Genomic DNA, 14,992 nt, shown 5'->3' with positions numbered 1-14,992 from the left:
GCTGCCAGCACTCTCAAAAACATGAAAAATAAAATGATAATAAAACTGGTTTAAAATCCATTTCATTATCGTTTTCATTTTTCTTATGCTGAGTTTTGGGGACAGGGCCAGGGTGATGACAGGCTGGAGGGGTAGTGATTGGCACAGCCTTCACTGCGCAACAAGGCTCTCTTCAACCCCAGCTGTATTGCTGGGTTGGAGATAGCAGGCACAGGCTTCCAGTCTGTCTGGGAGCGCAAATCACCGCTACTCAGGCCAATCCTGAAGCTGCTCACATGCATGAGAGCAGCTTCAGGATTGGCCAGAGGGCCGTCTGGGAGCCTGGGGCTGCCTGCAGTGGAGAGGAGAGGAGCAGAAGAGCGTAATCCTGGAGGGCAGCAGGTAAGTTCTTTTCTATTTGTCTCCGCCATCCGCCACCTACCCCGAGGCCTTCCCTGCTTCTTTTCTCTGACACGAGCCACTATTTGTTTGTTCTAGGGTAGTCATGATTTACATCTTTCATCGAGTCGTCGTTGTGTCTGGTAACTTTTCAGTTGTGAGATACACCGTTCTAACATGGTGGCCGCCGAAGCCCTCTGTTTTTTTTTTAGCAATGGCAGTCTCTTTCTCTGAGCATACTTACATGTAGTTTTGGGTCCTGTGCGGAGCTTTCAAGAGTTTGTGAAGGGGAAGTTGTAAAACAGTCATAAGTTCAAAGAACGGTCACGTTCATCATTGGGGTTAAAACGGCAAAGCTTGGGGTAAGTGAATACCTTTCTTGTTGCTGATAGGCTTCACACCGATGGGGAGCTAAGGTAAAGGATTTGATTATTCAATTTTCTAGGTATTCCTGTGGCTGTTCAGCTTTGGGTCACTCCGGGGCGGTATTCAGCAGCATCATTGGTTGCTGGAGATTGCAGAAGTAATGACTGTGTTCATTTCCCCTTGAAGTGGTCAAATATTTACAACGCCTGAGAATCTGGGGGTTCTCTCCCTCGAGCATCGAGGTATGATCTACATCAATGGGTATTTTAAGTTACTAGAAGGAGGGTGCAGTTGGTTATTAAACTTGAATGTCACTTTTTATTGTTTTTTTATTAGTTACTTCTGCTGCATCACATGCTAGGAATATGCACTTAAAGTTGTAGTTCCTTGGACATTGTCACTGAGTGAAATTAGCCTTAAGTATTTGAAGTTCCTGGAAATTGATTTTTGTTTCCACGTGATTAAATGTACATTGAAAAATATTGGATGTATCTAGTGATAAGTGTTGTTCATAGATTCCAGTAGCAGTGCGCACTGCATCCAAGTAACCATTGGTGCTTGGTAATTACTTTCAAAATAAATATTTTGCCTGCCTAAACTTTCCTTTTTATAAACATAAGTGACCACAAAGATAGGCCATACCAGCTCACAGGGCAGGATGCATTGTATTTAAAATGTAGGACATGGGTGTTAAGGTTTTAAATATTCTAGCAGTGAAAAACACCTTAAGTTATTTTTCACAGTTGCAAGGCCTATTTCATCCATTGACTAACACTGGGTTTCATTATTACAGTTCTTAGTGATAATTTCTGATTGGAACCATGCAGAGAAATCATGTTCACTCTCAAATAGCTTGTAATTTCAACCTCTCTTTAGCAGTGAAGTCGGATTTTAAGTCACTATTCTTCCATGTATGAACCATTTGTGCATTCTGGCAGTGTCCTGTGTCACATGACTGTGAACAGCTCGGCTGTGGGGGTTTGTGTATTGTTCATAGAGAGTGATTCATAGGGGACTAGAAGTGGGCAGGATGGGCCATCCTTCCCGATTGGCCTGAAGCTGTGCCCTGCCTTAATAATACTTCAAAAGGGTTGCCTTCAGCATGCACATAGGATCCTGGCACCAGCCATTTGTCACCCCATACTTCTTACAGCCTTGAAAGGGGACGAGAAGAACTTTTCAGGACCAGATGTGGAGGTAGGACAAGGGGTTCCCCCACAAATGTAGGCTGCACCACGTCAAAATATTGGACCTCCTGAGTCACTCTTCAGTACACTTCTGGACCTGTGGACATTAAAGAAGAAGGACTGCCCTGCCACCAGAGTACTGCTCTGCTGCTATCAGAGGACTGCCCTGCTGCTTGAGTACTATCTTGCTCTCTGTAAAAGGAGGACTGTACCTGCTCTCTTTATCCCAGGCTAACCTGACTGAGTCCAAGGTTTAGTTGGCTGACTTCCTGTCTGAGCTACAGGGGCGCGACAAACTCCAGAGATCTCCCTGCAACTTCCCAGCTGTCGTGCTACAGAGGACCGGCCTGATCCTTGTTGGCCTCTTCTAGAGTGAGTTTCTGATCCCCAGTAGGGGCCTCCCTACCCTTGGTTTGTGTCAGTTGAGCTGCTCCAGTGAAGAAAAGTGGAATTCTGAAGTATTGGGCTCTTTGGAACCACAAACAGTCCCTCCCTTGCCAAGACTCTGTTGCACATGTTGAATGCTAACGCAAAGCTCTGGTGAACCTGAATCTTTGAGCTACAGTGACCACTGGCGATCACTGGCAAAGCAAGAATTGCTCTTTTTTCTACAGCAATGACAACCCACAGTGACTGTCAATGCAAAGATCAAGCTATGATCGTCTGTGGCGCCAGACTGGCTCTTTAGTGCTTTAGCAACAACATCTACTACTGACCAGCCTGCTCTTTGCATTACAGCGAGGATCTTCTACAATGCTCTCGCTACTTCTTTGTTACCTCCTCCACCGCAAATGGGACTCCTGTCGCCAGACTTTGAGAATGATAACCTTTGCATTGGAATTATTCTGGTCCCTGTATACGAACAACGCTCCATCCCAGTCAGCCTGAACTAGTTATTTTCCATTGGTCTAGCACATGGGTACTCACAAACATTCTCTCGGGGGCCAAATTTACAGTGTGGCTTGTGGCCGAGGGCCGCACTGGTGGGGGCGGGGTCAGTGGGGGAGGGGGCAGGGCTAGAGCAGCAAAAACAAACTGACCATGAGGTTGAACACAGCCCCCTGCAACAGACGTATCATCTACTGAGCCACCAGACCTGGCATACACATCTTTCACACTCACTCACTCACTCACTCACTCACTCACTCACTCACTCACTCACTCACTCACTCACTCACTCACTCACTCACTCACTTACTCACTCACTTACTCATTCACTCACTCACTCTGTCTGTCTCCCTCCCTCTCTCTCTCTCCCTCTGTCTGTCTGTCTCCCTCCCTCTGTCTCCCTCTGTCTGTCTCCCTCCCTCTCTCTCCCTCTGTCTCCCTCTGTCTGTCTCCCTCCCTCTCTCTCCTACTGTCTCCCTCTTTCTGTCTGTCTCCCTCTCTCTCTCCCTCTGTCTCACTCTGTCTGTCTGTGTCCCTCCCTCTCTCTCCCTCTGTCTCACTCTGTCTGTCTATCTGTCTCCCCCCTCTCTCTCCCTCTGTCTCACTCTGTCTGTCTGTCTCCCTCCCTCTCTGTCCCTCTGTCTGTCTGTCTCCCTCCCTCTCTCTCCCTCTGTCTCACTCTGTCTGTCTGTCTCCCTCCCTCTCTCGCCCTCTGTCTCTCACCCTCTGTTTCTCTCCCTCTGTCTCTCTCCCTCTCTGTCTCCCTCCCTCTCTGTCTCTCTCCCTCTCTGTCTCTCTCCCTCTCTACCTCCCTCCCTCTCTGTCTCCCTCTCTCTCTGTCTTCCTTCGTCTCTGTCTCACTCCGTCTCTGTCTCCTCCTCTCTGTCTCCTCTCTGTCTGTCCCTGTCTCTGTCTGTCCCTGTCTCTGTCTGGCCATGTCTCTGTCTGGCCCTGTCCCCCTCCCTCTGTCTCTCTCTCTGTCTCTCTGGCCCTGTCTCTATATCTGTCTGTCTCTGCCTCTATCTGTCTATGTCTGTCTGTTTCTGCCCCTATCGGTCTCTGCCCCCATCTGTCTCTGCCCCCATCTGTCTCTGCCCCCATCTGTCTCTGTCCCCATCTGTCTCTGCCCTTATCTGTCTCTGCCCCTATCTGTCTCTGCCCCTATCTGTCTCTGCCTCTATCTGTCTCTGCCTCTGTCAGTCTGTCCCTGTCTCTACCTTTATCTGCCCTTGCCTCTATCTGTCTCTGCCCCTATATGTCTCTGCCCCTGCCCCTATCTGTCTCTGCCCCTATCTGTCTCTGCCCCTATCTGTCTCTGCCCCTATATGTCTCTGCCCCTGTCTGCCCCTGCCTCTGTTTGTCTGTTCCTATCTGTTTCTGCCCCTATCTGTCTCTGCCCCTGTCTGCCCCTGCCTCTCTTTGTCTGTCCCTATCTGTCTCTGCCCCTATCTGTCTCTGTCCCTATATGTCTCTGCCCCTGTCTGCCCCTGCCTCTGTTTGTCTGTTCCTATCTGTTTCTGCCCCTATCTGTCTCTGCCCCTGTCTGCCCCTGCCTCTGTTTGTCCATCCCTATCTGTCTCTGCCCCTATCTGTCTCTGCCCCTATCTGTCTCTGCCACTCTGCCCCAATCTGCCCCTGCCTCTATCTGTCTCTGCATCTATCTGTCTCTGCCACTCTGCCCCTGCCTCTATCTGTCTCTGTCTCCATATGTCTCTGCCCGTATCTGCCCCTACCCCTGTCTGCCCCTGCCCCTGTCTGCGCCTGCCTCTGCCCCTGTCTGTCTCTGCCCCCGTCTGTATCTGCCCCTGTCTGTCTCTGCCCCTGTTTGTCTCTCGGGCAGTGCACACATACTGTGTCTACTCGTCCCCGACACCAGTCCAGAGACAGCCCCAACTCCCCCCTGTAATGAAAAAGCCAGCTCGTTTTTTTTCAGAATTTGCTGCTTTGTAGGGTTTGTGTCCCACCACTTGGCCTGGGGGTCACAGCTGTCACGGCACCCCGAAGCAGTCAGATCAAAGCCCCCTTGGCGCCAGTCACGGAGTACTTCACAGGACTTTAAAAGACCATTTAATTGTTAATGGGGCCTTGTTGTATTTGACCTCTTCTTAGTGCCCCTGCATCTCCACTCTATGCCTGAAATCACCCGGCCCCCATAAATCAACAACCGGCAGCGTTTGCAGACACTTTACAAAAAAGAAATATAACACAGGTACATGTCTGCAAGGTCCGCGGGCCGCACAGGAAGGCTTGCCGGGCCGTTGACGGCCCGCGGGCCGTACTATGAGTACCCGTGGTCTAGCACAACCAGATGCCTGAGAGTGGTGCTTTGGGTTTTTAGGCACTATACTCACCCACAACTTTTAAATTCAGTATCTCTAGTTCTACTGATCATATTCGTGTTGTTCTGGTCTCATTTTATTTATTCAAATGTATTTAGAATTTTTCTTGTGTTGTATTTGAACTTCACTTTGTGTTTTTACTGTTTGGGAGCTGCATAAATACCTCACACATTGCCACCACCGTTAAGCCTTACTGATTTTTTGCCAAGCTACCAGAGGGTTGAGCACAGGTTAATTTAGTAACTTTTGTGGATCACCCTGACAAGTATTGTGGTTGTTGCAAGGGGTGGAGCTTCTGCTCCCCTTCAACTAATATCCCAATTTCTTCCACTCTACATTGGAATGAGTAGAACTATAAATTAAATAAATGTGAGGGATGGGCTAAGGAGAGAAGAGAGGGTACCGTTAAACGGTGGTAGTTAAGGAATCTGTAAAAGGGCATGGCAGAGGAGTGGGGGTGACGACAAACATTGTTGCAGGGGTGGCAATTATGCTCAAGCCAGCCCTGCTATGGAATACGTATTTTGAGGAGACTTTGACCAGATTGGTCTAAGATTTATCTTGTGATCTTGCATAAACTGGTAATAAGAATGATATTGTGTACCCCACCAAGGTTGTTCCAAAAAAATTTACTCTATCTACCACAGTAATGTAGTGTAGTTCCTATATTCCTAATAGGCTCTGCACATTGGAATAGTATATCCTATAGATTAGCTGTAGGACTGAGGTTGACTAGGTCTCTATCGAATATACTAGACTTAATTGTGTGTGCCAGCTAGCTCAGAGGTCACTAAAAACTTTCTCGAATTCACAAGAAGGGATTAGTCTCTGACAACCGCATGAACATGACAACTTTGTTTCCCCAAGATAAAACGTATCTTCAGAGTCGTGGAAACAATAGATAGATATTTCACTCAGTCAATCATGCATGCTTCGTTTCACCAGAGGTGCAGAGAAATAGATAGACAGGCGTTTTCAATAAAAGGATTAATTGAACAGTCTTCTTTCTCAAGCATAAGAAATTAACTGCTATATTTGTAACACTGGTTGTAAAATATAATGCATACTGTATAAATAGTAGAATAAAATAATACTGTAAGAGCATTGTATGGTTCCTAAACCATATATAAATACATACATAAACAACAGAGGCTAAAAAGTACTCAACTGGTGCTTCTAAAATACGCCTACCCCGGTGTACCTAACCTAAGCTTAGTACGAGGGAGGAAGTAAGTGAGGTGTAGCATAAAGGTAGTATTCATTTGTCAAGAATCTGCCCAAGATTTCTTCAAGGGTCTAATCAGCTCCGTACATTAGTTTAGAATGGAGAAGGCTGGTCTCGGGACTCGATTTCCCAACAACCCTCAAGGGTAGCTTGGAAACACTGGAGCTGGATTTTTCGGCAGGAGAAAAGACAGAGTCTCTCTCAGTGCGTCTGCTGGAGGGTCGGCTTCCTTCGGCACTTGCTGTAGCAGGGTTCGTTGAGCAAGTAGATAGTCGAACTGCTCCAAACCTCTGTGTGTTTGCTTGGGCGAGAGTGGGCATATTTATACCTTGAAGGTGCCGAGTTTGACGTACAGTTGGACATAATAACGTCATCAAAGAATCTCAGTTCTTTGAAAACTCCATGAATTCTTGGGTAAATCAATACTCAAGCAAGGGGAAGTCCCTATTGCTGAAGGCGGGTTTTTCCAAGAAATCGTTGTGGATTTTCGGAACTAGTGCAAGTAGCTCTGCCGTATTTGGACTGCATGAGCTTTGCCTAATATGGTTATGATTTCTATGGCTATATAAGGATATGGTGATTTTTACCTATATAGGGGCATGAATCGGGAAACTTACAATTGGGTCCTAAAATGATACAGAACACCCACTCCACGCTATTATGTTAATCTAAGAGTAAATACTAAAACATATAATCTAGAGCATGTGTTTACAACCCCCAAAAAATCATACAAAAGCATTTGAAATGGTTGCACACGAAAAAATGAGCATTTTTGTACAATACATATTTAAGGAAATTACTTAATTGTAAGCATATGATATGATATTAGCAATGCTAACTGAATGAATCACGAAAATTACATTTATGAAATGGCTCCGTCGTTTTTCGGTCCACACGGCCAATCATTGGAACCACCTACCTCGGAGACTTAGGACAGAACAGAACCACCTCCAGTTCAGGAAAATTTTAAAGACTCTTCTTTTCCCACAAACATAACCCGTCAGACGGCTGAAACCCCTTGAGAAGCAGGTTAGCGCTGGGATGCTCTCTGAGTTACTACGCGCTTTATAAAACCATTAAATAAATAAATAATAAGTTACAGAAGAAAAAGGTCGAGACCATCCCATAGCAGAATATACAAACTGTTTTTGTTTGTGGTTTAGGCTAATATTGTTTCTAGGAAGTGTTCAATGAATTTCTTGGTCTCTAAGAATAGTTCTACTTTAAGCAAATTACTTTTTGTGCCAAAGTTCATTTTGTTTTTGGGAAAAAGTCAAATAAATCTGTCGTTAAAATAGAGTTCCAAACTTGGCAGCTTTTGTTTTGAAAAAAGTGAAGGTCGAATTTCAGAGTTCGAAAGAACGCTATGTGCTAATTTCAAAAGTTATTCTCGGTGTCAGGAGAAAACATTAAGTCATCAAGGCTGGCAAAGAAATTGTCTACCACAGTAGATGAAAGTTCGACTACTTCATTAAGAAGGTCAATTGTGCACATATGTGAAGCATCGCTGTCAGCGTTGGTTGCCGCGTTAGCAATGTTCATAGCAGATGGTACCTGTGTGCCTGTTGATCCACGTATCTCACCTCCAGTTGAATTTGCCGGTGAGATCTCAATGAATGCCGTCATCAGGATTGGTAGCCGCTGGGGGCAACAAAACACATGAGCCGTTACCGGACCCAGTAATGCGTCAGCATCCGTTGGCATAACCGATGGTAGTGTTAGACAGACATCTAACACGCATTCCTCTCCACAAATCAGGCATCGTAGAACAGGTAAGTTGCAATCTTGCCAAATTGGTCTGAATGACAGGAACCATGCGGTATTCAGATCTCTCAAACGAGCCAAGTCAAGGATCTGTGTTATTCTGTCACAGTACGTCATAGCCTGCAGCGCATTTTCCATGCTGACTTGGGTATCGCTGGTGGCCGGATTGGCCATAACGGAGCAGGAGGAATAAAAATAGGATCCCTGCTACTAGTCCCAAAATGAGAGGCAGGCTGCCGAACACAGAGTGGACTAAGTTAGGAAAAATGCCCAGGACTGCTTCAAAGGTTGCTAACAGTCCCCAAAAAATTGTCTTAAATACATGTGCAATACCGCTGGTATCAGACATTTTAAAGATACGACCTAACATTTCTGCAAAATGTACTGGGCAGTTTGTTGATAATAATGCATGTATCTCTGCAGAGGACCTTGCAACTTGCAGATCATACGTCTGTCTGGACAAGGTCAGTGGCACAGTTTTTTGCAAAAGAATGGCTTTCATTCTGCTTAAAGTATCAATTCGTATAGAAGAGATGTTCAATGAAGGCCATATTGGTGACTCCCCGTCTGTCTTGGTTTTAAGAATCAATACTTGCATGCAGCAAGTGACCCTGGCTGACACAGTAATGAGATAGCTTATTCTGGCATTATTCCACAACAGCTGTGATAATTTAACATAACGTAGCTACCATTGGAAAGCTGCCTGAAAATTGGATCTATCACCGCTGTGGGCGAACCCTGCAGGTGGCAAGAAAGATTATTGGAAGCACCTTCGTAGGCTCCATGTAAATTAATACTTTGACACAATAGTGTACCGCTTAGTGAGCTTTCACAATTTTTACCACTAAGAAATACTTCCTTTCCCCCACTCCAACATTTGTGTGTGTATGGTAAAACCCAGGTAGACTTAATGTATTCTTTACCCAACCTTTCATACAGGCCTGCTGGTATATGTTTCAAGCAATACTGAAACTGGAAAGTCGTCACTGGTATCATGATGGTGCCATGCATTATCAATTCAACTGATGGTTTATCAGAAACGGTCAATGGTAATCTCTCCAGGTTTTCAATGCTCAGCACCGTATAGTCTGCTCCCAATGTGCCAACGAGATTTGTTTATCTGTAAGGTTAAATGCAGTAAACAGTGACGTGATGTTGATTAAACGCAAAGGCACATAGCCAGAACGAAGGTTTTGCAACGTCCAGCCTAATAGCATTATAGAACGTAATTGAGACTGGCCATGTTGTAACATTAGCAAGTCCTGTTCCATTATGTCTATGGCAGATGATACAAAATTCTGGACAACAGAGTTGTTAACCCGTTGTCAACTATAGAGAGTGATTTCTTTAAATTAATACGATCAATTTCTCTTATTCTTTCAGCTGTTTCCATTTGCGTGACTTTCCAAGCTTCATTGTAAGCAGCGTATATACCGGCGTATATGAAACGTTTATGACGTGGATTACGAGGTCCAAGTAAGAATCCTTGTAAATCAACGCCATCTTTAAGCAAAGATAAGTGTTGTTTTATTTCCGGGATTGTGGATTTCTGTAGCCATTCAAGGCTTAGTTTTCCTACACTATAAGTTGTTATTATCCCTGGATAATATATTGGATCTGGCTGAGTTACTGTGAACCCTTGTGTCTTGTTCAGGAATCTATCTCGACAGTTATTCGTGTCTGTGGGCCAGATTAACCATTTTTTCCATTCAGGATTTGTTCTGTTCTGTTGTAAATTATAATTTACGTCTACCTCCTCATCTGAAGTTAAATTACTATCAGGTGTGGGCTTAGGTATGGACGGTTTGTTTAAATATTTTATCTTAGCAATGCCAAGACAAGAGCTCTGTTGAACAGTGTCATTTAGGAACATCATTTGTTCTAGGATGATGCAGACTCTGAACAATGCTTCTAAACCTTGTACCTGCCAGTCGTTTGTGCCCCAAACAGTTTGTGTCTCAATGTTGTCTTTCCAAAAGTCAAAGCCTAAGGTGGACAATTGAGCATAAAAGGCAGCAGAATAAATTTGTTTAGTATTTGTCAACATACTTTTCATGCCTGTCTTATTCACATTTTTGAAGTAAAAACTTTCTGGGTTTGTAACATTAAAACCTTTAAAATATGGACATTTTCTAAGAAACGTTTTAGAACTACCTTTTGGAGAAGTTGGACAATGTTCCCATTGATTATAAGTTAAAACATTTCTAGGGTTTGCAGATTTATGCAAGCAATGATGGCCAAAATGATTAAAACAATACATTTCTTCATAATTTGCTGAACCTTCTAAGTATTCATGGTTTGTAAATTTTGCTGACATTTCTAAGTCTGCCATCATGTTATTAACAGTCTCAAAGTCCCAATCATCAGAAAATGTGCTAGGTTAGACGAAATCACTAAAGGAAACCTTAAATTGTTGAGGAATCTTTAGCAGCTCAACAAGGCCATAAATGTCATAATCAGTTGTATCGCATGCTATTCCACCAAGTAGTGGCACCGCTGTGATGTACACTGATGACAGGTCTCGTTGTTCACAATGAGATGATTTGTGTGGCTTTAGGAGCAAGTTGATGTACTTACTTGCTGTGTCCATTTTAATGTGTTTTCCATCTACCAGCTTTCCCAAACTTAACACAAGAATGAGCCAAAGCAGGAAATAAAGTACACCTAACACAATCCAAAGGTCAACCCATGGTGAAACCAGATATATATTTTTAAGCTCTTGACCAAGTTCCTTTACTTTTTCCTTGAAAGATTTGTTTTCTGGCGTAGTTTCAGGTTCACTGGGATCCTCAGAAAAGTTATCGAAGTTGATAAAATAGCCAGAGGCAGTTCTGTCAATTGTTGGTATTGCATCCAAATTCTTTGAAATCGCTGGAGCTGTTTTTTCCTGTGACATGTTTATATAGTCAGATGCTACATCATTGTAGACAGGAGTTTCTTGATGAACTGTTATATTTGGGTGTCAAGAGGCACAAGTTCCATGGCTTTATTGCATAGTCCTTCTTTTCTTACTTTAGAATCTTCAAAGATGAGGAGTCTTTCACTTTGAACCTCTTGGATAGTAGCAAGATTTGGTCGTCTGTTACATCTTGGGAGTCCACTGGGCCAACTACTTATTATCGGCCACATGGTGTGGTTTTACCAGGTCAATCGACACAGCCCGGTTCTCCTTTTTTCCAGCAAGGGGAGGCAGTAGTATTGTTCTTGATCTGTGGATTGCTAGCACTTGTACTGGTTTTCTGGAAGAAGGACCCAAATTCCTTCTTGTCTGCTATTTTCTCCCTGACCAGATCCCCAATCTTTGGAATCCAGACAGGTCTTGATGGGACAGGTGGTTTTTCTACAGTGGTCGTTGGCTTTTCGCTGGTATTGCTTAGACTTCTTGTTTTTTATTTAAGTCCTGTAAAACAGCCAAACGATCTTTGATATCAAAGGGTTTTTGTTCCACCACTGAAGTGTGACGATCGAGATCTTCAACCAACATTCTAGTACCAAAAAGGATTTCATATGGAGTGATTCCACCCAGAGAATTTCTTGGCAGGTTATTAAGACTACTTTGGACATTTATTAGATGTTTGACCCACCCATCACCTGAACCTAATACCCTAGCTGTTATAGATTTCTTTATGTCACGGTTTTTTCTCTCCAGGATCGTATTTCCCTCAGGATGAAATGGACTCGAAAATCGCAATGCTGGCCATGGCCTCCTTGTAAGCTCTAGTGCTAAACGCACGTCCCTGGTCAGAATTTAGCGTGCGCATTGCGTATGTGCCGATAAAGACTCGCAAATCTTTTATAACAGTTTGGGCGTCAGCTGAGCGCTGAGGCCACATCCAAATGAATCTCGTCTTAATATTTGTGGGACTGCATTCGTCCATGGTGACGTCTGCGTGTAGAAAGCCTAATGCTGTCTAACAATGGTGTCTGTACCGGGTTGGCTACACTGTAGTCAGGAATCTGGTGGTGTTGAAAGCTGTGGTATTTGTAATAGTTATCGCAATTAATTCCAAATTTATATACGTGAGCTTTCATCCCTGGCCACCAGTACATCTCTTCTAATTCTAGTAGAGATTTAGAGATCCCTTGATGTATCGGACCCTCTCCCATATGTGCTTAAAAAACTAGAGCACCTCTCCTGTTCCTGTTTGGAATTACCCTATCCCCCACTCCAGGGATTAGAGCAAAAGGAACAGAGTTTGCATCAATTATGTATGTATACTCGAGTGGATAATATATGGGTAACGCGGCTCCACTGCCTTTGCTCGTGGCATTGACAGCAAGCATGTTTCACCGTCTATCGTTGTTTTTGAACGATTGATTGTAGCTACGGAGCCGTTTGCACAGCTGCCTTTGAGGCTTCATCAGCCAATGAATTCCCTGCAACGTGAACGCCATCATGCTGATGACTTAGTATATGAATCACGTGAGTCTTTTGTAGTTCTTTATGCAAAAGAACTACTTGTTCCCTAAGCATTTTACGCTTGATTGTGCCACCTTTTGCGTCATTAAAACCATTTTAAATCCAGGTCTGCAGATAGTCATTGTAAGACTGGCCGCAGTAATACGAATTGCACACTATGAGTGTGGGGAATTTGCGATTAGTATTTTCAAGCGCCATCTTGAATGCTTGGAGTTCAGCTCGCAGAGCCGTAAGTCTCCAAGAGATTGAGTTTTTGTGACCATAGGTCTGAATTTACCTTTGTGCCAGCGACCTTTAACAATCGCGCACGCAGCACTATAGGCTTGTTTACCCCCAATTGCGGGCGGTGCTGATCCGTCCGTATATATTATACAGCCGTAGTGTTCTAGAGGTAGAATTTCAGTAGGCAGAGGACATTTTTGTTCGTATTGAAGAAATTCTTGTGTCTCCAAGTAAGGGTCAAAAACGTATTCAACGTCTGTTGCAGCAAGAGAATTAACCCATTGTATCCATCTTGGATGTAGAGCTTTTGCATTTGGAATGCTTGCCTTTGTAACTGCCCCTAAGACAGGTACAGGTGTAATGACTTTAATGTGTTTACCTTGTGCGTGGGCTCTCTCCTTTGCTACAGCAGTCTGAACCCCTGTCAGAATTTTTTCTGTTGAAGTAAATTTCATTTCAGCTTGTGTGTACAAGTGTGATTTGTAAGCTTATTGGTACCTTTTCACCTTCATTAAAGGTTAGGTATGTGAATCCGCATCTCCCTGGGATGATTCGCATAACAAGGATGCGTACATTGTCGCGTGTTTGTAAGTGTGTTGTTGCCAATATGTCTGTTTGTACTGAACGCAACATTTCTGTGTGTTTTTGAGTCCAATTAGTTGGTTTGAAATCAGGTTTGATTAGTTCGTAGAGAGGTTTAACCCTTTCTGCGTAATTCAGAATGTAAGTTCTTCTGAAGTTTAGGAATCCTAGAATTGACTGTAAGTTTTTCAGCGTTTTTGGAGTTTGGAGAAGCGCACATTTTTCTAAAAAGTTTGCTGCCAGGCTTTTGCCTTGACTCGAAAGTTCATATCCCAAGAATAGGTTGTTGAGGTGGGCAATTCTGGACTTTTTAAAGTTGAATTTATACCCTTCTGAGGCGAACCCAAGTATTATGGTGTTCACCCTGTTCAAGTGCCTGTCCAAATCATAATCTGTAAGGTAGATGTCATTGACATAAGATAATGCCTCATCATCATACATTTGTAGTAACGCTGTTACTCTGGCTGAAAATAATCCAGGACTGTTCTAGAATCCCTGGGGGAGACAACAGAACTGTTGTTGTGTCCCTATTATTGAGAAAGCGGTCAAGTACCTGCTTTCTGATGCAATGTATTGACAGAAGAAACCGTTTGAAATATCTAAATTAGTTTTATATTTCTTCCGAATTATATTATTCATTAGTGCTGCACTGTGTGAATTTTGTACTGCAAAAGTTTTGCAACAAGAGTTTAAATGTCTGTAATCCAAAAGTAGACGATATGTTTCGTCTGGTTTGCATACAGGAAACAAAGGATTGTTCATTGATGAGGTGCACGTTTCAATCCCCCCTTGGTATTCAAGTTGATCTAAGATCTCCCTGACTTGTTTTTTAGCTTCCTGCTTAACTGGATACTGTCTCTGAGCAGTTGGTTGATTTTTTAACTGGATTTTATGGTGAGGAGAATTGTCATCCCATCCCATATGATATTTATATAATGCTGGAACCTGGGCTACAGCCCATTTTCTGGCATGGGTGTATTTTTTTATGAATAGGAATATGATTAGAGAAGGCTGGCATATTGATCTCTTTGCCATGTGGGCATTCCCTGACAAATGCAGGTGTCCAGTCTTTTTTAGCTAGAAGGATGTCATAACCTTTAGAAAATGTTTCCCAAAAGAGTGCTTTTATCTTCCTAGGTATATCCCCCTCTATTCGGAGTGTTACTTCATATAACTTATGGGGTACACTAACTCTGGTGTTGGCAGTTACAACCTGAATGCATTCATTCAGATCCACTGTCTCCAGATGATCTTTCAAGATCCTGGGAGCTATGGTGACCTCTGTTACGCTGTCCATCATTGTCTGGGCCCACTCTCCGTTCTTGAGTTGTGTCCTCAAGATCCTCGGCATGTCTGATTTTAATACTTGCTACCTTCTTTTTGGAGAATTGAGTTTTCTTATTTTTTGGAATGTGTTGGTCGTCTTTGGACTTCACGCGTTCTTATTTTTGTTCTGATCGTCCTCTTCTTTCAGATTTCTGCGAGAAAATCTGAAAGGTACGAGAGGATCATGTATCAGTATCTTGATATCTATCAGGTTTTCTTAATTGTCCCTATTTCTAAGGTTATATCTTTTTTCAGGGTGCTCCTTTTGAGGAGATCTACCTCTGGACTGAGAGCG

This window comes from Lissotriton vulgaris, chromosome 4_1, assembly GCF_964263255.1.
Source record: "Lissotriton vulgaris chromosome 4_1, aLisVul1.2, whole genome shotgun sequence".
In the NCBI taxonomy this organism is placed as follows: Eukaryota; Metazoa; Chordata; class Amphibia; order Caudata; family Salamandridae; genus Lissotriton; species Lissotriton vulgaris.
The sequence above is the reverse complement of the archived record's forward strand: the minus strand, read 5'-3'. Positions refer to the sequence as shown.